Source organism: Macaca nemestrina, chromosome 2, assembly GCF_043159975.1.
Source record: "Macaca nemestrina isolate mMacNem1 chromosome 2, mMacNem.hap1, whole genome shotgun sequence".
NCBI lineage: Eukaryota > Metazoa > Chordata > Mammalia > Primates > Cercopithecidae > Macaca > Macaca nemestrina.
Window position 1 is genome coordinate 10,622,956 of NC_092126.1, and position 27,812 is coordinate 10,650,767.

Consider the following 27,812-nt stretch of genomic DNA (forward strand, 5'->3'; position numbering starts at 1 on the left):
CTCTCTCTCTCTTTTTTTTTTTTTTTTTTTTAGATGGAGTTTCACTTTCATTGCCTAGGCTGGAGTGAAATGGTGTGATCTTGACTCACTGCAACCTCCGCCTACTGGGTTCAAGTGATTCTCCTGCCTCAGCCTCCAGAGTAGCTGGAATTACAGGTTTGTGCCCCCATGCCCAGCTAATTTTGGGGTTCTTTTAGTAGAGATGGGGTTTCGCCATGTTGGCCAGGCTGGTCTTGAACTCCTGACCACAAGTGATCTGCCTGCCTCAACCACCCAAAGTGCTGGGATTACAGGCATGAGCCACCACGCCTGGCCAATGTGTTCATTCTTCCAGCACTTCTCTCTCCTCGTTCTTCCCTGTAAACCCCAATCACAGCTCCTCCTCAAAAACCACTCCTGAGGTCTCAGCCATCATCTGGAGCCACCATTATAAAACACTAGACTTCTGCCAACCTATAACTTCTTCCATGCCTGTCACTAACTTGCTCTGTGATTCTGGGAAAGTCTGGCCTCTTTCTGGACCTCAGTCCTTTCAAATGTAAGTTTTCAAAGTTTTTTTATTTGTTTATTTTTTTATTTTTTATTTTTTATTATTATTATACTTTAAGTTCTAGGGTACATGTGCATAACGTGCAGGTTTGTTACATATGTATACTTGTGCCGTGTTGCTGTGCTGCACCCATCAACTCGTCAGCACCCATCAACTCGTCATTTACATCAGGTATAACTCCCAATGCAATCCCTCCCCCCTCCCCCCTCCCCATGATAGGCCCCGGTGTGTGATGTTCCCCTTCCCGAGTCCAAGTGATCTCATTGTTCAGTTCCCACCTATGAGTGAGAACATGCGGTGTTTGGTTTTCTGTTCTTGTGATAGTTTGCCAAGAATGATGGTTTCCAGCTGCATCCATGTCCCTACAAAGGACACAAACTCATCCTTTTTTATGGCTGCATAGTATTCCATGGTGTATATGTGCCACATTTTCTTAATCCAGTCTGTCACTGATGGACATTTGGGTTGATTCCAAGTCTTTGCTATTGTGAATAGTGCTGCAATAAAGATACGTGTGCATGTGTCTTTATAGCAGCATGATTTATAATCCTTTGGGTATATCTCCAGTAATGGGATGGCTGGGTCATATGGTACATCTAGTTCTAGATCCTTGAGGAATTGCCATACTGTTTTCCATAATGGTTGAACTAGTTTACAATCCCACCAACAGTGTAAAAGTGTTCCTATTTCTCCACATCCTCTCCAGCACCTGTTGTTTCCTGACTTTTTAATGATCGCCATTCTAACTGGTGTGAGATGGTATCTCATTGTGGTTTTGATTTGCATTTCTCTGATGGCGAATGATGATGAGTATTTTTTCATGTGTCTGTTGGCTGTATGAATGTCTTCTTTTGAGAAATGTCTGTTCATATCCTAAGTTTTCAAAGTTTTTAAAGCTTAATTCAAACAACAGTATGTTCAGAATCCTAATATGTACAACAGATAAAAGGCACGGTGGTCAGGGGTATAAATGTGTGTGTAAGTATTTATTTACATGTTAAAATATATTCTTTGACCTGGTCAGCAGGAAGTATAAATGTGTATGTATGTCTGTGGGCATGTATGTGTGTTTATGCATGTGCATATGTGTGTACAGTATGTAGGGGGCCAATAAGAAGCCCCAATAACCTGAATGAGCAGCTCAGCTCCTTTTCCCTGAAAAATTCCCACTCTGTTCAGAGTTGAGGTCTCAGCAGGTACTTTTTAAGATGTGACTCTGACCCCTGGACACGGTCAATTGCTTCAGGGGTAGGCACTGAACCCCAGCAGAGCCAATCAGAACCCTTCCCAGGGCCTAAGAAATTCCAGTTTCTGTCTCATTTAATTCTCATGATAGCCTCCAAGATGACCCTTAATAATCCCACCTCCTGATATTACATCTTTATGTAATCCCCTCCGTTTCAATGTGAGCTGGATTTAGTGGATATCACGTGGCTAAAGTTATGCCATGTAACTTCCTAGATTAGATTACAAAAATAATGTGGCTCCTCCTATGGGGGCCCTATCTTGGGCTCTCTGTCTGTTACAGTTTGTACATTTGTTCCCACAAACCTCATGCTGAAATGTTGAAGTTGGGTCCTCATGGGAGATGTTTGGGTCATGGGGGCAGATCACTCATGAGAGGCTTGGTACCATCCTCACAGTAATGAGTGAGTTATCATTCTATTCGTTCCCGAGAGTTGGTTGTTTAAATGAGCCTGGCACCTCTCCACTTTCTTTCCAGCCTCCTCTTGCCATGTGATCTTTACACATGCTGTTTCCCCTTTGCCTTCTACCGTGAGTGAAAGGAGCCTGAAGCCCTTACCAGAAGTAGATGCTGGAGCCATGCGTCTTGTACAGCCTGTGATCCAAATAAACCTCTTCTTTATAAATTACTCAGCCTCAGGTATTCTTTTACAACACTAAATGTCTCTCTCATTCTCAGATCAGTCATGTGGAGGGAAGTAAGTTACCATGTTATAAGCAATAATATAAAGAGGCCTGTGAGGCTTAGGAAGGCACTGAGGTTTCAGTCCTACAGCCCACAAGGAACTGAAGCTTGCCAACAATCACATGACTGGGTTTGGAATTAAATCATCTGAAGCCTACCAACAGTAACGTGAGTTAACCTGGAAGTAGGTCCTTTTCATCCTTTGCCCAACCCGCTCCCCAGTTGAACCTTCAGAAGAGACCAAAGTTGTGGACAACAACTTGACTGCAACCTCTTTGCAAACCTTGAGCTAGAGATACTCAGAGAAGGTTGGCCCACAGAAACTTTGAATAATACATTCTTGTTGTTTTAAGCCACCAAGTGTTGGAGTAATTTGTTATGTAGCAATAGATAACTAAAACAACACTTGACCAGGGAAGTGTCAGCCTGAGAGCTCTAGGAGACTGTGTTTTACTGTGTCCCAGAAAGCAGACAGAGTAAGTCTGCAGTGACAGAGAAGGTGAAGTCAATGTGAAGAAATTCCTTGTAGCCTTTAGCACCTTGGCTCTGGTTTACTTCTGAGACCTAGTTCATCCTTGCCTTTGAAAATTCTGTTGCGCATAATTGAGGACTGAAATGAAAGCCCTAAGCCTCTCCAACAGACTAATGGATCCTCCTTTGGCTAAAATAGACTCTACAAATTTTAAGATCTTGGCATAACAAGATGAGAGGCTGGTCACATTCTATTTGCTGCCATGCCCCACCCCTCACTTCCCATTACTAATCATTAATAGATTTTCTCAAAAGCAAGCTGGGGAGAACGAAAGACTGGAAGAATCCTTCACTCACTTCATCCAACCACCCAGTGCCCTTTTCCTGTTTTTTGGCTCTGACATGACTTCCATCCTGGTGTACAAACTTCTCCTTGTTGATAGATGACAGCTGGCTGCAGATTTGGATTTTCTTAAGATGTGCAGAAAGCAGCCCTATGCATCATGCTTTACCTTTTACGTATAGAAGCTAATTATGATGTATTTAAACGTAAAGTCTCCACCCCAAAGTGAATATGGGTTATATGTTTCATACATGTAAACCTAATGTGCATGCATGTCTCCTTCATGAATATTAATAAACCCCTCCTATATACTGATGAATATGTATACTCTGCCACCCTGTTTAGCATATATTCCTACCTTTAATTCCTCCTCCTTGAAGCACAGATTTTTGATTTGCAGGAGGTTTCACTTCATGCCTGCAGGATGCAGTCCTCGTTTAGAAACAAAGTTCTCCTTTCTAAAATTACTGATTATGTGACTTTTTTGGTCAACATAATAAAAGTCATTTTTTCTCTGCTATTTGTATTTGTAACCAAATACAGGGGCTCTACACATACATCTTGTTTCCTTTGCCACACCATCCTACAGGATGGCCCAGGCATTGTCCATGCTGTGGAACCTTCCTTTCCTTGGCCAGATGTTCCTCTCCTCTCTAGATAGCCAGAGACACTTCTGTGTGCTTCCTTAGACGTCTGAACATATTTGAGACATTTACCACGATTCTGAGACTGTGCAATGCACCTGTCCAGTTTCCCAGTTGAAAGAATGAAACTGTCTCATTCATCTCTGTGTTCTGCCAACACCTTATGAAATGAGTTTGTGAACCAATAAAATAGAGTAGTATTCAAGACACGACAGCTTTCCTCCTATAAAGCAGATTTTCAGTACATGTTATCAATTTACAAATTCTGAAAGTCTGATAACAAAAAATGCCTGTGTGCATGTGGACTTCAGTAGAGAGAAGGAATACATTCTGGGAAGGTTTCATGGAAACATCATTTGAGCTAGACTTTGACTAAGAAATAAGATTTTGACGGGTAAAGGTAAGGGGCCAGGTAAAGTCCTTCAGGTACACAGAACAGCTTGAGCAAAAGCATTGAGACATAAAAGTGCCTGAAGTATTTAGAAGCACCATAACAAGTAGTAAGTGGATTGAAGGGTTTGTAGTACATATCATAGAAAACAACGCTAGAAAGACTGAAGCCAGAGAGTGGAGAGCCTCAGACTTCTTCGTCTGTGTTTATTTTGTGTTCTAGTATTAAGGAGAACTTTGTGGGGTGCAGAAATTAAAAGATGGCATCATAATAGCTGGGTTTTAGGAAGAGAACTCTGTAGGATAGATTAGGCAAGAGGACTGGTGGAAGATGGATATAGGAACGACAATTCAGTAACTGGTCTGGCAGTGTCAGTAGGAAAAGAGGCAAAAGGAAGACTGAAGTGATTTGGGAGGCAGGCTCTGTCCTGGTCTGCAACTGGGCTTGCAGTGCTTCGAGTCCAGGGTTCCTTCCAACAGGGCTGCCCAGTGGAGAACAACTCATGAGCCGGCACTGAGGATAGGACAGAGAGGATGTTGCCATTTGTATCAGAAGTCCACCCAGAGACATTAGTCTATAAACCGTGAAACATTGATTCCGCAGAATATTATATAGGCACTACAAAATATAAATGAGGCAGGCTATAGAAAAAAGGAGGTTAGTGGGAAACTATGAGATAGATCAAAATTGAATAATAAATTAGAAAGGAGGCGGGAAAGAAGTTGGAGAAACAAAGGAAAAGTTGATGTGAATCAAAGAGCTGGGGCCATACGGATGAGCATGTAATGGGTGTCTTGGAGACAGCACTTGTATCTTAGCGTGTTAGGGGAGGTGCCCAGACACCTCATAGATGAAGACTCATACACCAAAGGCTAAAGGACTCCACTTGAAGGAGCACCCAGATGAGAAAAATGTCCTAGATGTGTGCCCAATTTGATAAAGTAATAACAGTGCAGATGAACAGTTCCCATTCAGCACTGTTTAGGGAGGTGCCCACCTTGCACTTTACATTCTGATTATAATAAACTGACCATATTTTCCCAAGTTCATCAGACATTATGCCTCTATGCCTTTGAAAATGTGGATGTCACTGTTTGAACTGATTTTCTCTGTGTTAATGTGAAACGCTCTTATTCATGCTTCAAAACTCAACTGTAAAAAGAAAGAGACAGAAAGAATGAAAGAAAAGAAGACAGGGAAGGGGAAGGAAGGGAGAGAGAGAGAAGGAGAGAGAGAGAAAGAAGGAGAGAGAAAGAAAATAAGTAAGGAAAGAGAGAGAGAGAGAGAAAGAGAGAAAGGTATTCTCCCCACACACCAAAAAAGTAAGAAAAGAAAAAAGAAAACAACAACTTACATAAATCCAACTCCTGGAATTCTAATATAAAATCTGTAGCACCCCTAGTTAAAGCATCATTACTTTTTCATTACAAAACTTTCATTACATAACATGCACAGAAAAAGGTAAACACAAAACACTAAAAACTGAGGTGATATCCTTCTAGGATATTTTTTGTCTGCATAGTCAGGTTATGTCCTCACGAGGGATACTCTTCCTGAATAAAAATGCTGAATAAACATAATGTATTATCACCGTTGTATAAAAATATATGGGTTCTATGTTATGAAGCAAACAGAGCCTCCTATGTCATACACGGGCACGCACGCACACACACACACACACTACTTTCCAAGAATCTTTCTTCACTGAATTTAAAGACAGAAACTTTGAGAAAGCAACAAAACTGGGTATGAAGTTTAAGTGCATAGCATAGGTGCGTACTGGGGAGTGCAAGGACTACAGAGGTGGAGATGGAAGTTGGTGATAGCTGATGATATCTTTGGAAGTGTACATCCTGCAGAGAAAGAGCTGTAGATGGAGAGGAAATATTGAGCTGGTTAAAACAATATGCACTGGAGAATAGTTGAGTCTTGGCATTCTGTTATTATTGGTTTAGAGCATACCCTTGTAAAAATAAGTAAGAAAATCAATCAGTAAACAGGTAAATGTAAATAACAATCTATAAAAAAGGTTCAAACTGTTGAAAAATATTTGAAAAAATTAACATTATACAAAACTTTAAAACTCCCAATAAAACCTTGGATATCCAATTTTAGTTTTCATATTGATGACAATTTTGAAAAATAGTAATACTCAAGTACTCTCATATGCTACTAGAGATAATTAAATGCTTTCTGGAGGACAAGTTGACAACGCATATCAAGTGTCCAAAGATTAACCATCTCCTTTGATCCAAAAACTATATTACTAAAAAATCATAATAGAAAAATAAACAAAGATGTATATTATAATTTATGAACAATGATATAATTTATGAACAATGTACTGTCACCATTACTTAAAAGGGTATCACAGCACTGTATCACAGCAATACTTATGAGCAAGAGTTAGAAAATACCAAAAATACTTTATTGATAGGAAAACGATTAAATACACAAAATATTTTAAAAGTTTTATGTTATTAATTACAAATAATAATTTTAGAGTATTTAATGATATAGGAAAATGTTCACATTATAATGTTAAAAAAGTAAAATACAAAAATCTGTACTTACAGAATAATCTTGATATTATAATAAAATAAACAAAACATATATTTTATAGTTACATGCAAAACAAAAGACCTGAGAGGCATATGTAGTTTATGGATAATTATAATATTCATCTTTATTTTCCTTTATTTTCCATATTTTTACAATTAACATTTGTTACTTCTCCAACAAAGGGAAAAAAAATCAGTAATATATTACCTCCTCTTTACTTTTACCCAGATAGTCATTTTATTTGTTGTGCTACAAACTTTTAATATTTTACATTTAATGCTCTATTTTCATTTTAAAAATTCCTTTAAGTCTTAACTCACTGATTCATCAAATATTTACTGAAACCTATTATGTTCCAGATACTGTTCTAGGTACTGTTGATCAAGCAGGGACAAATGAAACCCTTGCGTCTTTGATTTATATGACCTTGAATATGGTTTATCTTGGTGAATGTTTCAGGTGCACTTGAAAAGAAAGTCTAGTTTGCTGTTTTGGGGTGGAGTGTTCCATGTGTGTTCAATTGTTCTCCATCTTTTCTGTTTTTTTGTTGACTTGTTCCACTGATTACAGAGAAAGATGTGGTGAAGCCTCCAACTATAATTGTGGATTTGCCTATTTGTTCTTTCACCTTTATCAGTTTTGCTATATGTATTTTGAGATTCTGATGTTAGGTGCATATACATTTAAGATTGTTATGTTTTCTTGGTGAATTGATCTTTTAATCATTATGGAACGTCCCTTTTGAACCTAATTCTTTATTCTAACGTCTTTTTTGTCAAATATTAACATAGCCACTGAGGTTTTCTTTTGATTAGTGTTTACATGGTATATTTTTCCATATTTTTACTTTTAACCTATAAACATCATTATATTTTAAGTAGGTTTCTCATACAGAGCATTTATTTTCTGCATTTTAAAATCCATTCTGACAATCTGTCTTTCAACTGGTATTTTTAGTCCACTTATATTTAACAAAATTGTTGATATTGTTGAATTTGGGCCTACAAGTTTCTTTCTAAAAAGTTTCTCTAATTTTCCCCTTAACATCTGTTGGATTTGATCTACCAATTTCTTAATTGTTTCTTGTTTTTTCTCTATTTTTCACTCCTCTGTTTTCCCTTTGCTTTCTATTTTGGTGCTTCCTATTTTTTAGCATTCCATTTAAATCTAGCTCTTGCATTTTGACCACATATCTTTGTATATATTTTCTGGTGGTTTCTCTAAGGACTGAGACATAGATATAAATATAGATATAGATAGGCACATGCAAATTAAACATTCACACATATTTTCACAGTATACTTGGAATTAATATTTTACTACTTCAAATGGAAGATATAGAAATGTAACCACCACATAAGCTCTTTTTAGCTTCCCCATTTTACGTTGCAATTGTCATCTAGATTACATCAACATACATTGCAAACCTCACCAGTTGATGTAATTTTATTTGCTTTCAATTATCATTTTAAATAACTTAAGAAGAGAAAAATATTGTATCATATTTACCCAGTCATTTATCATTTCTGTTGCTCTTTATTCAGAAAGTTCCAAGTTTCCCTCTGGTATTATTTCTCTTTTACCCGAAGAACTTCTTGCAGAGCAAGTCTGTTGGTGATAGATCTTCATACATCTTTTTTTTCTTCTGAGAATATCTTACTTTTCATTTTATTTCTCGTGGGCATGTTCATGGACATAGAATTCTGGTTGACAGCTCTTTTATTTCAGCATTTGAAAATGTTTTATTGAATTATGTCTTCCATTATTTCTGATGAGAAATCTACTCCAATTCAGATCACTGGCCTGCCAATTGTTTTGTGTTGTTTTTACCTCTGGCGGCTTTCAGGTTATTGTATTTGTCTTTATTTTTCAGCAACTTTATTATCCTGTATCTAGGCAGACATATTTATTTGAATTTATCCTATTGGGATTCAATGGACTTGAATCTTATTGAATTTATATATTTTTCCAATATTGGAAAAATTTTAACCATTATTTCTTCAAAACTTTCATGTGCCTCATAGTCTTTCTTCTCCTTCTGAAACCTTGATGATATCATTATTAGATCTTTTGGTACTGTCAACAGTCCTAAAGTCTCTGCTCATTTTTAAAAATTTTGTATTTACTGTTTTTAGATTGAATAATTTTTATTATTCCGTCTTCAAATTTAATGACCTTTTTTCCCTTGTCTCCATTCAACCATTGAGTACATTCAGTGTATTTTTTATTTTGGTTATTGTATTTTTTTTGTCCTAAAATTTCCATTTGGATTGTCCTAATATGTTTTATTTCCCCTCATGCAGCTTTTAATCTTTCCATTTATTTTAATAGTGATCATGCTCACTTTTTGGAGCATGGTTAAAACAGCTTGTCTGATCATTCTAGCATTTGTGTTATCTCAGGTTAGCATCTGTTGAATGTCCTTTCCCTTGCAAATCATTGAAATTTTCCTGGGCCTTCATATATTGAGTAATTTCAGGCTGTAATTCCTGGACATATTGAATATTATGTTGCGAGGCACTTGGTTTTAAGTCATGGAAATTATTGATGCTAATTTTTTTTTTTTTTTTTTTGAGACGGAGTCTCGCTGTGTCTCCCAGGCTGGAGTGCAGTGGCGTGATCTTGGCTCACTGCAAGCTCCGCCTCCCGGGTTCACGCCATTCTCCTGCCTCAGCCTCCCAAGTAGCTGGAACTACAGGCGCCCGCCACCACGCCCGGCTAGTTTTTTGTATTTTTAGTAGAGACGGGGTTTCACCATGTTAGCCAGGATAGTCTCGATCTCCTGACCTCGTGATCCACCCGCCTCGGCCTCCCAAAGTGCTGGGACTACAGGCTTGAGCCACTGCGCCCGGCCTATTGATGCTAATTTTTTAAAGGAAACAATTGATTAAGATGAATTTAGATCGCAAGTTCCAGCTGGCTCAAATGCCAATTTAGTTTTTGAATCTTCCTGCTTGTGTGCCACCCAGTAACCAGTATTAGACCTGCACAGTGGTCTACTTTATAGATGATTTCTCAAAGCTTTTGCTATATTGTTTATGTTCAAATATATGCATGTGAAGGTTGAGGGTAAGCCTGGGAGTTTATAAATAATATTTTGGGATTGATTTCCACAGCTTCCTCAGTGGAATAATTTTCCTGAACTTCCTAACTTCGAAGATTTTCCTTTCTCATCTTCTGCCAAGAAAACTGATTTGAATTGTCTACTCTGCTGTTTATATTTTGTTATTTGTTCTGCCAGCCAGTTCAAATGGTAAGAGAACTGAGAAAGGGGAAAGAAAAGCAATGAGGATTTCCCCTGTGGTCTTGGCTCAGAGTTTGGGCATCTGTTCTACAAGTGTTGCCACCACGTCTGCCATTGGCTCTGCTATTACTGCCACTGCTGCTACAATGGGTTTGCCTTGGGGCTGAGAAAAGAGAGGATGGAAAAAAAAATAAACAAAACAAACAACAAAACTACAAAATTCAAGGGAATCTTGACACTCTCTTTGTTCTTTAAGGGCCTGATTTCCTGCTCCTTCAACCAGAAAGAGAGGGCCTCTCTAAGAGCTCTTTCTGTCTGCACCTGATGTCTACTTCTGGGTTTGAGGATTTAAAGATACTGTCAGTTCAGTGGTACTTGCAGTTCACCACACTGCCTGCTAGCATTTGTTTTCCAGAGTCCTCAGATCAATGCTGCGTGCATATTGCCCAGTATTCTCAGTTAACTTCAGTGAGAGGGGCAGAGAGAGGAGTGTTACTTTACCTTATATGTAACTGAAATTCTTATTTCTTTAAGGATACATTTATTTATATGTAAATCTTTCTTAATAAGCTGCTAAACTGTGAATTTATGGGGATGTGTATTTTTCTATTTATTCTTAGCACTTAGCATAATGTTTGAAACAAAATATGTGCTTTAAAAAGCTCAAATTAAATTTCTTTCCAACTTTTCTATGCTGAATGTATATAGGTTTTCAGTTGTTCTTAATATCATATCTTTTAAATTGTTTTATTATTTTTAAAATTTATTTTATTTTATTTTTTTATTATACTTTAAGTTCTGGGGTACATGTGCACAATGTGCAGGTTTGTTACATATGTATACATGTGCCATGTTGGTGTGCTGCACCCATTAACTCGTCATTTACATTAGGTATATCTCCTAATGCTATCCCTCCCCCCGCCCCCTCCCTACAATAGGTCCCGGTGTATGATGTTCCCCTTCCCGAGTCCAAGTGATCTCGTTGTTCAATTCCCACCTATGAGTGAGAACATGCAGTATTTGGTTTTCTGTTCTTGCAATAGTTTGCTGAGAATGATGGTTTCCAGCTGCATCCATGTCCCTACAAAGGACACAAACTCATCCTTTTTTATGGCTGCATAGTATTCCATGGTGTATATGTGCCACATTTTCTTAATCCAGTCTGTCACTGATGGACATTTGGGTTGATTCCAAGTCTTTGCTATTGTGAATAGTGCCGCAATAAACATATGTGTGCATGTGTCTTTATAGCAGCATGACTTATAATCCTTTGGGTATATCCCCAGTAATGGGATGGCTGGGTCAAATGGTATTTCTAGTTCTAGATCCTTGAGGAATCGCCACACTGTTTTCCACAATGGTTGAACTAGTTTACAGTCCCACCAACTGTGCAAAAGTGTTCCTATTTCTCCACATCCTCTCCAGCACCTGTTGTTTCCTGACTTTTTAATGATCGCCATTCTAACTGGTGTGAGATGGTATCTCATTGTGGTTTTGATTTGCATTTCTCTGATGGCGAGTGATGATGAGTATTTTTTCATGTGTCTGTTGGCTGTATGAATGTCTTCTTTTGAGAAGTGTCTGTTCATATCCTTTGCCCACTTTATTATGGGTTTTTTTTTCTTGTAAATTTGATTGAGTTCTTTATAGGTTCTGGATATTAGCCCTTTGTCAGATAAGTAGATTGCAAAAATTTTCTCCCATTCTGTAGGTTGCCTGTTCACTCTGATGGTAGTTTCTTTTGCTGTGCAGAAGCTCTTTAGTTTAATTAGATCCCATTTGTCAATTCTGGCTTTTGTTGCCATTGCTTTTGGTGTTTTAGACATGAAGTCCTTGCCCATGCCTATGTCCTGAATGGTATTGCCTAGGTTTTCTTCTAGGGTTTTTATGGTTTAGGGTCTTCCCATGTCACACAGGCTGGTCTTGAACTCCTGGCCTCAAGTGATCTTCTTGCCTCAGCCTCCCAAACTGCTGGGATTACAGACATGAGCCACTGTCCCTGGCCTCAATACCATATCTTTAGGGAATGGTTTGTTTTATCATACTGCTCTTACTAAAACAAATCGTGACCCAAATGCCCAAATGCACCACCCTAGGCACCTTACTTTCTCCCTGAGAGTACTTTAAGCAGAGAACAAAATTTCTCCATTCACTGTCCTCTAGATTTGTAGGAAATGCAAAAGTGCTCTCAATTTACTCGTGCTTTCTGTACCAGGCAATAAAATATGTCCTTCAATGCAAAGTGGTCTAAATACGTGTATAGATGGAATTTTTCAAAAGCATCTCTGCATTTTCAAAGATGAAAAGAAATAACTATAAAGTGTGAGTCATATGTTAACTCATGCATTAGTGAAAGTTAGAAAGAAGCCAAACTAATAAAATAAAAATAATATGATCATTAAAAGAAGCAATGAAAAGTAGCATCTTACGTGGGAATTTTGCAAGGATAGGACTGGTGTAAAGACACCCACTTCCAGCCACTTTGCCTTTCATTTTGGAGAACATTAAGGAGGACTTAGTGGAAGAATAATGGGAAAGTTATTTTCTCTATTTTCTTTTTCCCTAGTACCTCCTCCTCCAATAGAAGTAAATAAATAAAAGAGACTCAATTATTGGCCAGCCTATAAGCTGTGGGCATTGAATTTGGGTATATACTGTAAAATAAACACTAAAACCTTTGTAGCTGTTTACAAGTCTGGTGGCCAAACTTCAGGAAACTAATTATTTAAATGCTTAGGTAGCAGGATATGGAGTATTTAGGGTTTTTATTTTTCCCTTTTTTGCTTCTGGCTGTGATTTGTGATGTGAGAATGAGGAGGCTTTTCTTTTTTTTCTTTTTTTTTCCAATTTTTTTTATGACTTTGTCTTCCCAGCAAGATATTGAATGAACCGAATGCAGGGACCCAGGACGCCTCATTACCAGGAGTATTAAAAAGCCCTGCAGAATTGTTACTACAGCTAATGGAAATCCTACTGGAAAGACAGCAACTATTTCTCCCTGTAAACAAAACAAAACAGAAGGCCATAAGATTTTTCTTGAAAATTTTGAGCCAGAAGTATTCTTACAAAGATGTCTAGGTTAGTTTCCTACCTTTTAGAACTTGATAAGACCATGAAAGCAGTAATACAGGTTCTCAGGCAATTGCGTTTTAAAATTATTTTCTACTTTATTAATTCTTCTGATTACACAAATAATTTAAGATAATCACACCAGTGAGACTATGCAAAATATATGAAGAAAAAGTTTTTAAAAATATCCTTCAATCCACTTTCACCATAACCCCAAACAATTTTATACATGTTAAATAAGCCCAAAGGAGCTATGTATTTACCTGTAATATGGAGGCAAAAGCCATCTGAAGTATGAAAAGTTTCTTTGGTTTTGATTGGAGTTGTATCAAATCAATGCAATTATACTGACTAGGTAGATGCTGAGCCCAAGTTCTGATTGGTAGTTCTACATGCTACTGATAAATAAAAGCGGGGAACTTAATTAGTACTTAACTAATAGCTTGGTAGCAAAGTAAGAGCCCATGTGAGAATAATAAAAGATATCCTTGAAGGCAAAAAGATCCAGAAATTATCATCATTTGCCACCTGGCCCAGCATCCATAGGTGTATATAACTTGTTATACTTTCAGTAAATCTATGTAGGTTCTGACTTATACCCAAGAGGTAACTCATCAGTCTCTCCTTCACAAAGGTGGCGCAGTCTGGGGATATGCCTGACAGAGGTAATGTGTTATTGATTTTCATATTGCCATTGAGTAACAATCATATTCTTCTGCATCCCATTTTTGTGGTAACTACGATAAATTTCTAGACTTAATAGGCTCCAATAGTTATTATTAAGGTGACATTTATGGTTCTGGAGACTGTCAATTCTTAAATAATGAAATTACGAACCATCCACCATTAAGTTAGAAGAAGTCTAAACACTCTCATGGTAACATGCACCCATCTCTGTACTCCCAGCTCAATGCCAGCTGAGTTAAGACATGAGAAGATCATGGATTTTGGAATCCTGAATTGTATTCTTACTAGCTCTATGTGGTGCCTCATGTGTAAAAGAAAGAATACTAACATTTTTCTTGGGCTCAGTATTAAATGAAAAAGAGGCATACAAGTTTGGTAAATACCCTTTTCCTCCCCCTTGGGGTAAGTTACTGTTCTTGCAATCTTCCTGTGTATCTTAGACCTGGTTTGACATCAGCAAAGGAGAAAATATTGTTTGCTTATCTCCAGAGAAAGATAACTTGACACAGATGAAAGCAGAATTAGACTGAAATCTTCCATGAAATATTCACAAGTATTTTATTTCATGGGAAATGCTGAGATAGTAAAGTGACATAGCTTCCTCTATTGAAGGAATTCTTGGTGATACAAAGCCATTTGCAGAAAGACTAAGAATTCACTTCATCCAACAGTCCTAAAAGGCTTAACCCATTCCAGCCTCAACCCAGGTGCAGAAATCTCATATGTCATCAATTCAAGTGGTCCCAAATGCCATCTAAGTCAGGTATAGGTGAGACTTTGGATATGACCCCTCTTTGGGTAAAATTCCTGTACATCTATGGACCTATGGACTAGAAAACAAGTTACATGCTTCCAAAATGGAGTGATGGAGAGGCATGGAGTTAAAATTGTCATTCTCTTAGGGAAGTAGGAACCTAGGACAGCCATGGTGGCACCATTTTAAAAAATGACCTCATCTTAAAACTAACAAAACACATCCTTTGCTGGTCACAACCAATGGTCATAAGATGTTTACAGTTAAGGAAGCAGATTAATAATGAGGTAATATTATATGAAGTAGTTCCCACACTTATTTGACTCCAGAAAATATTTTTCATCCAGAATATCTTGTTGGACTAGAAATATGAAGAAAAGCCTTTGGGAAGAATGATCACAAAAAATCCATATAGCTTGGCCTTTTGCTTTTTCAACTGCTATGTGCCTGCCTCATACAAGCTTGGTACAATTGATGACTACTGTACACAACAGTATAGTAATCCTGTATTCTGCATTTCTCATATCAGGTATACAGGGGAGGGTTTAACCTTGGAAACAGGGGTGGAGTTCTAAGGGGAGCAGAAAAATTTTGATTAAAAAAGTTGTGAAGATGTAAACAAGGAGTACAAGAGATGACTAAGATGTTTGCTCAATGACAATGAAGAAATACCCTTAAATTGTATTGGAGCCAAAAGTCAGATCTCTGTGACTTCTCTAGTGGTATCAGCTTGGATTCAGGAGTGGAGATAGCAGGCAGGAAGCACTTTGAGGTAAGAGGGAAACCATGAGAGGCCAAAATCAAACTTAGACAATAAATGCAAAGATATATAATCTGCAAAGTATTACGTGCTCCTAATGGGTTGCAACAATGACTACTGCTATTACTGTTATAAAAAACAACTTGTGCTAATAAAATAAAACATCAGAAAAAGATTCTAGGGTGATGGCAATAATGTCATTAAATGATTGACCAAAGGATCTATATAGGAGAAAAGTAAAGTCAGAACAGACACGGGTAGACAAGGAGGAGTGGATGACTGGAAATCACAATGAGGAAAAAAGCATCATAAAGGGGAATGAGATACCGTATTAGAGTAAGTAAAGCTAATTGCTATAACAATATCCCCAACCCTAGTGTCTAAGACAGTGAAAGTTCATTTTTCTCTTGAGAAATCTTGTGCTGATGTGCTAGTAGAGTAGCTTTCCTACAGGCGGTGACTCAGACTCAAGATCCTTCTATCCAATAGCTTATTGGAGTCCTCAAAAACGCTGAGTGGTTGGCAAGAGAAAAACCATAGAGATTATACATTATCTGTTAGCAGCCAGTTGGAAATGGTATATATCACTTTTGCCAAAGTTTGCTTCAAGGCCACAACTAGACATATTGCAATTGGAAAATATGGCCTTCCTTTGTGCCCAGAAGAGAAATAAAAAGACCTCCCAAAAAGCATAACATTGCCCCCACAACACACAGTCACTGCCCTCACAAGGTAATATTAACGAAGAGCCAGGCAATCATCATTCATTCCATGAGAGAGTCATAGAGTATGCACTAGGTTCTACCGAATCACAGGGTCAGGAGTGATTCATTCTGGGTGAGTCCAACAAAGCATTACTGAAAGGTCGACTCTAACCTGAGCCATGAAGGATGCCTGGGAGACCATCTAGCAGAAAAGACAAGGTAGAAAATTTCTAATGGAGAGAGGAGCATTAGCCAAGACACAGAACTTTGGAAGAACATGGCATTCTTTTATACATAGATGGTGGTGGAGAGAGCACTTGAAGGATGAGGCTTCAGGGAGAGGACAGGCCAGTTTAAAGAATGGAGAATTAATTTTGGGGTAAAATGAGGTCCCACGAAAGATTTTAAAGCAGAAAATTGGCATGATGAGACTGAACATTAAAAGAATAGCTGAAGATGAAGTAGAGGAAGCAGAAGTGTAGAATACTGGAGAAGAGCAAAATGGAAAATATTTTACAGTGTTCTTAGAAGTAAAGGACGAAAACGCACATGAAGGCAGTAGCAGGGACAATAGGCAGGATCCATCAGTCAGCTTTGGTGATGGCTGAATTAAGAAACTTGACTTCCCGTCTTCATCTCCCATTCACTGACCGGAGGCTGTTGACCCTAAACTGAAATCAACCCATCTTTCACCATCTTCTAACATCTGTAACCCCTTTCTCATACCTCCTCCATTCTGTTCTTTCCCAAGTAACAAAGGACTTCATTTTTTTGTTGTTGTTTTGTTTTGCTTTGTTTTCGAGATGGAGTCTCGCTCTGTCGCCCAGGCTGGAGTGCAATGGCACGATCTCCGCTCACTGCAAGCTCCACCTCCTGGGTTCACACCATTCTCCTGCCTCAGCCTCCTGAGTAGCTGGGAATACAGGCGCCCACCACCACGCCCAGCTAATTTTTTTTTTTTTTTTTTTTTTTTGTATTTTCAGTAGAGACGGGGTTTCACCATGGTCTCGATCTCCTGACCTTGTGATTCGCCTGCCTCAGCCTCCCAAAGTGCTGGGATTACAGGCGTGAGGCACCGCGCCCGGCCCATTTTGTTTTTTAAAACCCTACCAAGTTGTTGATTAGTTGGTTAGTTTCTGGTAAGAAAGACTGTAAGGATTGACCATAATAGTAGAATTTTGAGCACTGGAAATCTAAAAAGTACATTGATTTTTAACAGAACATTCTTTTATGTTTTCATGAATAAAGCCATCTATACAAGATGCCTCCTTTATTTCTGCATATAGTGCTGTAACAAATCCTGCCTCATAGGCAGTAATGGCTTGTTTCATAGACTGTACATTCCTGGTCACTAAAAACTGTTAGCTTTTTTTGAATAGTATCAGTTTGGACCACAATGCCCTATCATTTTCTTCCCTTCCCAAGATGTCTATCATAGAAGTTTGATCAGTTTACATTGTCAATAACAATGTTGCCAAATTACTTGCAACACTGGAAAAAAACAGATCAAATAGCAAGATCAATGAGATATAACGGAGCCATAATCTGGTGCTTTGTGTCAGTTGTCCATTAACTGCCAGTCTTGATTGGTACTGTGTTTAAAAATATAAATAATTCTGATAAGTAATGACACCAAGAAATACATTAATAAATGTGAAGTTCAGAGCTTTCTTTTGTGGCTTCATCAGTTTCTTTCCAGCTCCCAAACCCTTACCCTCTTCTGTCTCCCACAGACAACTATTGTTGTCTATTATCTAAGAAGCATGCCATTCAGTCTCCAATGCAGAAGCTAGTCAGATTTTTCTATAGAAAGGGCATTTAGATTCCCAGACAACAGGCTCAATATTAGCTTGAGGTTCTTGTGTGGATGGTTTAAATTGACCCTAAGTTACCAAGCTGTTTTCTATGCCTCAAATGACCACAAGGCATTATTGCAGCACTCAAGAATCTTGAAGTTTTCAGTCTTAATACTTCTACCAATTGTACCAAGTTCTGCAATCAAGGAACAGAGGGGAAAATCAGGTTCTGCAGAGGGTCTTTTCCAATCAACATTTGTTGAATGCTGTTATAAACCCAGCAGCATTCAAGATAAAATGGAATGGGAAGTAAAAATAAACCAAACTGTATATACACACAAGGAGCTTATTGTCTTGTAAGGAAGATACACACATACACCCCTGACAGAGATATACAATAGTATTGGAAGGATGGAGCAGAAGGGACAAAGTTAGGAGACATTTGAAAGATAGATTCAACTGGATTATGATATATGCTTTTTGACTGAAATGCATTAAACATTTCCCTAAGTAGGTACTTTGCTAAGCCCTTTGCATGCAAAATCATGTCTAATCCTCACAATAACTCTATAGCATGGGTATTACTATCCTCACTTACTTACAAATGAGAAAACTGAAGCTTAGAAAGAAAGGATAGGCAGCTTTACCAAGGTTTAAAAAAGGAGATAAAGTTGACATTTAAGCCCAGTTATGTCTGATTCCTAAGTCTGCCCTCTTAACCATGATGCTATATGACTATATGACTTTCTGGTGCTTTGGGGCGTCTCCCCTTGGAGATAAATATGTGGCTGAGTTTTCAAGTGAAGGCAATTACAACAATGATGGCATGTTTGCCACACAGCAGAGCAACCCCCATGCTCAGTTTTTAAAATTCAGTAAATGAAAAGTGAATCAGTTCCCCTGAAAAATGAATGATTTTATTTAGTTGAAATACACTTGATTTGGGAAAACAGAAAAACTTTAAACCCGTTTTGTTGAAAATACATGACTCTGGAGAAAAGTTAGCTTGCTCTTTTTTTGAGTCTTGCTTTGTCACCCAGGCTGGAGTGTAGTGGCAAGATCTCGGCTCACTGCAACCTCTGCCTCTCAGGTTCAAGCGATTCTCCTGCCTCAGCCTCCTGAGTAGCTAGGATTACAGGCGCATGCCACCACGTGTGGCTAATTTTTGTATTTTTAGTAGAGACGGGGTTTCACCATGGTCAGACTGGTCTCAAACTCCTAACCTCTTGATCTGCCCACTTCAGCCTCCCAAAATGCTGGGATTACAGGTGTGAGCCACCACGCCCGTCCACTATTCTAAACCTTCTATTAATAAGGATTCATTTAATTCTCATGATAGCCCCATGACATTGGTACTGTTTCCCCTCACTTTATAGACGAGAAAACTGAGGCAGAGAGAGGTCATGTTACTTTCCCAAGGTCTCTCATCTTGTAAGAGCTGTACTTAATACTTGAACCCAGGCTGGTCTGATGTTAGAGTCATGACCACTAAGACTGCTGCATCTATTTCCAGTTGGTGATGAAAAAACCCAGAGCTAGTGGACCCTTATTTGGAAGCTAACCTTGACTCTAGTTTCTAGAACCAACCATGTTTCGTTTGGGGTTATTTTAAGGAAGCTTAAGTCAGTAGCTCAGGTTCATCTTGCTCTGCCCATGGACTGTTTCAGTTTTGGGAATCAGACTTTTCCTTTCTTCCTGTAACTAAGCCCTTTACCTCTTGGGAAACTTTCTCTTCTTGGGCCCTATTCCCTTATAACCAGTAAGAGGCTCTGCCAGAATAATTTTTCTAGGAAGCAGGCCTGCGAGGCTCAAAGCACTGCTTGCTCTTGTTAATCTTCAACCTGCCTCTACGTTTATAATAAGCCCTAGAAAGATGGCTTAGGTTCTGCTACTCACTTACAGATTCCTTCTTGAATCCAGTTCCTTCCAGATCTCTAGTCATGCTTTGCATTCAGGTTAGCCTTCCATTGTAATGTCTCAGGCAACCTTGGGGCAGCCCAAGAGCTCATGTTAAGTCCCTTGGATGCCAGTTTTTGCTTGGATGCCTCTTGTTGCTTGCCGCTATGATTTCTGTGCCACACCTTCTGAATGAAAGCATTTCCTAGAGCTGCTTCTCTCCTCCCCACCTCTCAGGTATCTATGCCAGCTACCTTAGGTGGATCTAAACCCGGTGTTCAGACTCATGTAGGCAACTCTTTGATGTCGTACATTTTAACATAAATCACATAAGAGGGAGAAGGTGTAGGGGAAGGAAAAGAAGGAAAGGGTGTGAGGGGAGAGGCAAGAAGGAGATACAGAGGAAGAAAATGAAAGACTGAAGAGAAGGAATCAGGGAAGGAACTAGAGAGGGGGAGATAGAAAAAGAGTGACGAAGAATAGGGGAGACAATGGGGAGAAAAGAGAAGAGAAAAATGCAGTCATGCCTTTTTAAAAAGTAGAGTTGAAAATAGAAGAACACAATTAATCCTTCCCAGGTAGCAGATACTGTCTTTCCAGTCACCCAACAGAAGCAAAATAGTCACAATGACTTCAAAATTCCCACAATTAAACTTGAACAAGTTGTGGAATTGTTTGACATACAGAATCCAAGAAGGGTTTCTCTTTCAGTGTTGTCACTACACATTAGACTTCGTAGATTGTCCTTTCCCAAAGGAGCCTTTTTACCTCTGCTTGAATTTTAATGTTCTGTTGGGGAAAATTGTCTTATTTCCACCATTCTCACAAACAGTAGCAAGTATTTTGGTAAATAAAGGAAATTTAAACAGCCTGGGGAGTGCCTATGCAATGACAAAACCAACAGGCAATCTGATAAAAAATTTAATTCATCAAGCTTATTTATTGATCCTTTTATTCATTTGTTTGCTGAGCATCTGCTAGTGCAAGACAAGGTATGCATGTGATGAGATCTTTAGCTGAACTCATGTTTTATCTGCCTTCAGAGAGACTTCAAGCTATTTTAGGATAGGGGACTTCACACAAATAATTACAACACAAGATAAGAAGTGATAACATGAGAAAGTGATATGGATCCTTACGAAGGGAAGGCAAAGCTCTGTGGCTCACACCTGGAATCCCAGCATTGTGGAAGGCCAAAGTAGGAAGATCACTTGAGATCAGGAGTTCAAGACCAGCCTGGGCAACATAGTGTGACACTGTCTCTACAAAAAAATGAAAATAAAAATAAATAGCCAGGCACAGCAGCCTGCATTGGTAATCCCAGCTACTTGGCAGGCTGAGGACAGGGGATCTCTTGAGATCTGGAGTTTGAGGCTGCAGAGGGCAGTGATCAAATCACTTACTCCCATCTGGGTGAGAGCGAGACTCTCTCAAACTTTTTAATTAAAAAAAAAAAGGAAGATTGTTTTTGGCTAGGAAAACAAAGGTGACACTTGAGTGAACCTTCAAGTTCACTGACGTTGAACAGAATGTCATAACCCCACCAGGGGAAGGAACACAGTAAGAATAAAGGTCAAGTAGCAGAGAAGAAAAGTACATGCTCAAGGAGGGAGTCTTATTCTGAAGAATTGCTTTTAGTTTTATTAGCATATTTAAATTGTGTTAGGAAGTTTGAGATGGTATAGCTTAATGTAGTTCTTCATTTTTCTTTCTGTTTATAATTAGATCTCACATTTTCTATTCTAAGATGTTTGATAAATTTCTTGGGCTCTACTACTTGTAAATGAGATAAAAGAATCATATTGTTCCCCTACACCGGATGTTTGTTAAACAACATGAGTACCCATTCCTTCACTGCGGGCCAAGGTAATTCTGAAGTGACAGTTTCTCAGGGGCTTAAAAAGATCAAGCAAAAGTGTGGATTTGAGAAAGAGACTCATTCTGCGAATGTTTATTTAGTGACCATAAAGGTTCTGTCCTAGGGATACACAGGTGAGTAACAAATGTGAAGTGCTTATAGTTGGGACAAGAAGTCAAGTATCTTTTATAAACTATGGTGCCGTAAGAGCTTGGTGGGAGGAATGGTTACTTTCAGCTGCGGGCAGTGTTGTAGTGAGGAAGCCTTCACAGAGGAAATTGCTCAAATCTCGAAGATGCTGTGGCAGATGGATTATCTGGCCACCCTCGGGTAATGGTGAATACAGCCCAAGAAGACAATGCAATGGTGATGCTCAGGCAGTTCAGAGGAGCTGCTGTTCACTGCTAGCATTCCATGGAGGCTCTTCCTAGAAATGGGCTCCTGGCTGGGCGTGGTGACTCATGCTTGTAATCCTAGCACTTTGGGAGGCCAAGGTGGGCAGATCACGAGGTAAGGAGATGAAGACCATCCTGGCTAACACGGAGAAACCCTGTCTTTACTAAAAATAAAAAATAAAAAAAATTAGCAGGGTGTGCCTGTAGTCCCAGCTGTCTGGGAGGCTGAGGCAGGAGAATTGCTTGAACCTGGGAGGTGGAGGTTGCAGTGAGCCGAGATCATACCACTGCACTCCAGGCTGGGTGACAGAGCAAGATTCCATCTCAAAAGAAAAAAAAAAAAAAATGGAAATGGGCTCCTGTGCAGAAATGTCCCCAAGTATTGACAGCTCGGAATTTGCTTGGTTTTGATGTTGTAAATATTGATTGCTTTAAGAGAATTCTGTATTCAGTCAGCTTACTTTTAAAACCTTTCATTATGGAGAATATTAAACATATACAAAAGAAAACAGAAGAGTATAATAAGCATTCATCATGTACCCACTATCCAGTTTCAACAACTATCGTCTCATGACCAGTTTTATTTTCTCTATGCCCCGATTTCACCTCTTCCCCTTCCACGTTATTTGTTATTATTATTATCATTATTATTTGAAACAGGGCATTGCTCTGTCATGCTGGCTGGAGTGCAGTGGCATAATCCTGGCTCACTGCAACCTCAATCTCTCTTCCATGCTATTTTAAATCAACTCCAGCCATCAGACTATTTTCCTTATTAATATTCCAGTGTGTCAGGAAGGGGATCATCACACACGGGGTCCTATTATGGGAAAGCGGCGGGAAGGGATAGCATTAGGAGATATACCTAATGTAAATGACGAGTTAAGGGGTGCAGCGCACCAACATGGCACACGTATACATATGTAACAAACCTGCACGTTGTGCACATATACCCTAGAACTTAAAGTATAATAATAAAAAATAAATAAATAAATAAACAAAAGCTCTTGGAAAAAAAAAAATTCCAGTGTGTGTCTCTAACAGATACTTTTTAAATCACTCTTTTTGGTAATGTAGTTTATATTAAGACAATTTAAACTCCTTTATTGCTATTTTGATTATGTAAGTAACACATTATCACTATGGACAAATCAGAATATACAAATAAACAAAAAGAAGAATCTGATAGTAACCCATATTCCTATTACCTAGAGAGCATTGTTGTTTTTATTTTGTCACAAAACATTCTAGGCATTTTTAATTCATATATAATAGTTGTACGAATTTCTGGAATACATGTGATATTTTTATGCATGCATACAATGTCTAATGATCAAATCAGGGTAAATGGGATGCCCATCACCACAAACATTTATCATCTCTTTGTGTTGAGAGCACTCCAAATCTTCTCTTCCGGTCACTTCCTCCGTGTAGACCACCTCACTACAACACTGCCCCCAGCTGAACATTCCATATTTTGAAATATGCAATAAATTGTTGATAATTGTAGTCACCCTATTATGCTACTAAACACTGTAACTTATTCCTGTTATCTAAGTGTATTTTTGTAGCCATTAACTATTCTAGGTATTTTTCTTATGTATTATTTAAAATAAGCTTGTACTCTATACAGTACATTATATTTTCCCCTTGATATAATTACACACATCCCTATATCATATATGATGCTTGTGTACTATTTTATTATGTATATTTATCAGATTTATTCCCCTAGTCCCCTATTATTAGGCATTTTGTTTGTTCTCTAAATTTCCTAAATTTGATTTTTTCGTGATCACTGTCCTTAGCATTCTGTGTTCCTACAGGAGTCTACACATACAGAGCTTCACTGCTCCACTCATCCCGTGCTGACAGGCTTGGAAAGCACTGCTTGACTGTAATACAGGCTGAATTATTGCTATTATTTTTTGATACTTAGTACTTTAGAAAGTTACTTCTTGGTATTTAAGTTAAACCATTTATAATATGTTCTATTTTGACTTATTTTTTCAAAGGTCTTGCTAATAAATTAGTTTATCTTCAGATAGAGAAAAAACTGCAAGATAATTTTTTATAATTTATATTTGTGATGAACTGACCACAATAATATAGATGGAATGGGCTCATGATGTGGCATTTTCAATTTACTTGTAGTCTAATTCTTGAGAAAGCATTTTAAAATGAAAATTATCCATAAGTTAATATGAAGTCAACAATGTTCTTTCCTCATAGCCGCGTTCAGAAAGAAATTGTTTTACTATTCTAGATTTGCACACTTTTTAAAATAACTTATTGAGGTATGATTACTGTACAATAAATTGAACCCTCTCAAAATGTAAATTGGGTGAATTTTGACATATGTATGTTTGACATATGCTCCAGCGAGACCATTGCCACTCTCAAGATTCAGGATCTTTTCATTACACACACATTTTCCTCTGTTTCTCTGATCTGTGCTTAGTTTTTTAATTAAAAAATTTCTTAATTCAAAGGAACGTTAGGGCTACAGAAAACCTGTAAGAATTATATTATTAAAAACTCTCATATAACCTTCCACCTTACTCATCCAACTATTGTTAATATTTTGTCATATTTGTTCACCTTCCTGCCCTCCATCCAACCATGCCTAAATAAGTCAACATGTATTTTTAAAGAACATAGACTGCGTCATTACCAAAATCAGAAAATTTCACATTGATGCAATATAAATATATGGTACACAGTTTGTATTCAAATTGTACTGACTTAACACTGTACTTTATAGCAACTTTTGTTCTCCCAAGCCAGGTTTCAATTCAGAATCTCACATGCATTCAATAGTCGTGTCTCTTTAATTGCCTTTAATTTGGAAGTTCCTCTCTTGCTCTCCGTTCGTGGCATTAACATCTTTTTTAATTATACTTTAAGTACTAGGGTAGTGCACAACATGTAGGTTTGATACATAGGTATACATGTGCCATGTTGGTTTGCAGCACCCATCAACTCGTCATTTATATTAGGTATTTCTCCTAATGCTATCCCTCTCCCAGCCCCCTACCCCCGACAGGCCCTGGTGTGTGACGTTCCCCGCCCTGTGTCCAAGTATTCTCGTTGTTCAATTCCCACCTATGAGTGAGAACATGCAGTGTTTGGTTTTCTATCCTTGTGATAGTTTACTGAGAATGATGGTTTCCAGTTTCATCCATGTCCCTGCAAAGGACATGAACTCATCCTTTTTTATGGCTGCATAGTATTCCATGGCATTGATGTTTTAAAAAGTAGGGACTTGTGTATTGTAGAATGTATTTCAATTTGTACTGGTCTGATTGTTACCTCGTGATTTGCTATAATTAGGTAATTTTAGCAAGAATAGCAGATAAGTGATGTCTTGCACTTCTGAAGGCATCACCTCAGGATACAACTAATATCAGTTTATCCCATTATTGGTGATGTTGGCTTTGGTCACTTGGTAATGGCAGCTATCTGTCAGATTTCTCCACTGTAAAGGTCCTCTCTTTTCCCCTTTGTAATTAATAGGTAATATATGGATAATTACTTTGAAAAGTTACTAATATCTTTATCCTAATAAAATTTTTCCATTGGTAAATTGGTTAAGTGATGATTCTTGCTTGAGTCAATTATTTGTATCAGGATTGCAAAACAGTTTTCCAATTCTTCTATTTCTTATCCATTTATTGCCTGGCATCCTACCATATAGAAGTTTTCTTTCTTCCTCCTTTGGTTTGTTTCTTTCTTTGTTTATTGGTTTGTGTATTTTTATGGACTCTAGATTCCTTTTTACTGAATATGTCATCAATTCTTACCATTTTTCATTGCGATGCTCAAATTTTGCAGTTTGGCCAATAGATGTCCCATCAAACTGGCTCTTGTGTCATGTTGATAGATCTCTCTCCTTCTGAACACTTTGTTATTCTCTAGGATGAGATGCCCTTCCTGCCTAGTCCTGGTTTTCGACATTTCTCCAAGGATTTCTGATTCCTTTCAGTGGTAAATATTTAGAAACCAAGATCTCAGTGCTAGGTGCATTTTGTGTCTTAAACATTACCACAATATCATTATCAGACCAAACACATTAATAATAATTATCTAATGTCATTATATATCCAGCCACAGTACCAATATCCAATTGTCTCATAAATGTCATAAGTCTCAGTCTACACAGTGTGTTGATTTATATGTCTTTCAAGTCTTTTTTAACTTTTTAACTTTATAGCTTTATTCACTATTTCTCTTTTTGTGTTCTTGCCATTTATTTGTTGAAGAAAGCAAGTTGCTTTTTCTATACAGTTTTGCATAGCCTGGATTTTGCTGGTCAAATTCCTGTGACATAGTTTAACATATTATTTTGTCCTCTGTATTTGTATAAATTGGCAGTTGGATCTAGACCCTTTATCATATTTGGATCCCTCTTCCTCCTCTCCTTTCTCCTTGGGGCAAGACTACGTCATAGGTGGAGTTGCATTCTATCAGGAGACACATAATTCTGTTTCTTTCATTCTGTGATGTCAGCAATGCTGATTATCAGTTAATTCACCTGCAGTTGCAGAATGGTAATATTCTATCATTTCTTCTTCAACTATTAGCTGGAAAGTTGCATAAAGTGGAACTTTCTTCTTTTTCTTGGTTACCTAGTGATACAGTTTATTTAGCAAAGGCAAAATAAATCCTTGAATCTTTCCCTTGACCCATTTTCAAAATAATGAATGCAGTCCCTAGCATTCTCTGATGGTAAAAAACTATTTTCCTTTTTCATAGTACTCTGAATGCATGAATTTATGCACATTTTATATATTTTAATCCATTGCAGTTATTATCCTTACTGATGTTCAGATTGCCCCGTTTGTGGTCAATGGGGGTCTATTGACACTGGCATGTAAGTCACCTGAAACAATCTTAGTCAGTTTTGCTATCTCCCTTGTTATCTAGGATGACAAGCTATACCAGGCTTATGTTTGTATTTCCTACCCTGGATATCAAAGTAACATCTGGGAAATAGAGATGGTTATTGTTACTGGTTTGATCATTGTTTGTAGGCTTTTTTAGTGGATCTTCAAAAAAGATGGTTCTTCAAAAAAGATGGTTCTTCAAAAAATAAAATATCTCGTGAATTCATTGCAATAATTCCAGTTAAGATTTAGTACTACTGATATTTTGCTTAACTTCTCAAACTTACATCTATATCTCCTTTCTCCCTGAAGAAAATTTTACTTCTCAAGGGCACAAGAGATGATAGCATTAGACGTCACATAATTGCTCATTTGCTTCATCTCACATTACATACAAAGCACTATTAGAATCACAATACCATCACCAATATGATTACTGGGAGCAGTTAGAAACATTTTTCCCCCTGCTCCTTGCAGAGCAGGGCTAACTCACAGGCAGTGGGCCCAGAGTCAGCCTGAAACATTTTTTACAATTACTTTTGTTGTTAGATTATATCCTCTTTAGAGATACACATTCAAATTTATGTGTTTTAAAATTTCTTGTAAGTTTCTCTCTATGCATTTATGTCATCAATAGATACAGAGTAGGTTTATTTACTTTGTTGTTTCCAATTTATAGAAATAGTTATTTTGTTTAAATTATATTTTAAAGTTATACAATATATTTGTGTCACTCCAAGGTCAAGTCTACAAATAAAATACATTCAAAGGAGTCTACCTTCTAGCTCTATTTCTCCTCTAAAAACCACTTATCCCTTTATAGTTAACCTCCGTTTTTGTTATTTGCTTACACACAAATGGAAAAAAAAAAC

General features: G+C 37.8%; 2 long non-coding RNA genes across 7 annotated transcripts in view; both read left to right on the forward strand.

Moving 5' to 3' along the window:
- Nucleotides 1-27,812, forward strand: part of LOC105470892 (uncharacterized) — a 313,903-nt gene that overhangs the window by 65,296 nt on the left and 220,795 nt on the right. The gene's annotated exons all lie outside the window — the stretch shown is intronic.
- On the forward strand, nt 39-27,686 carry LOC139361834 (uncharacterized). Its single transcript, XR_011619546.1, has 2 exons — nt 39-538; nt 2,274-27,686. It is a non-coding gene; the product is annotated as an uncharacterized lncRNA (long non-coding RNA).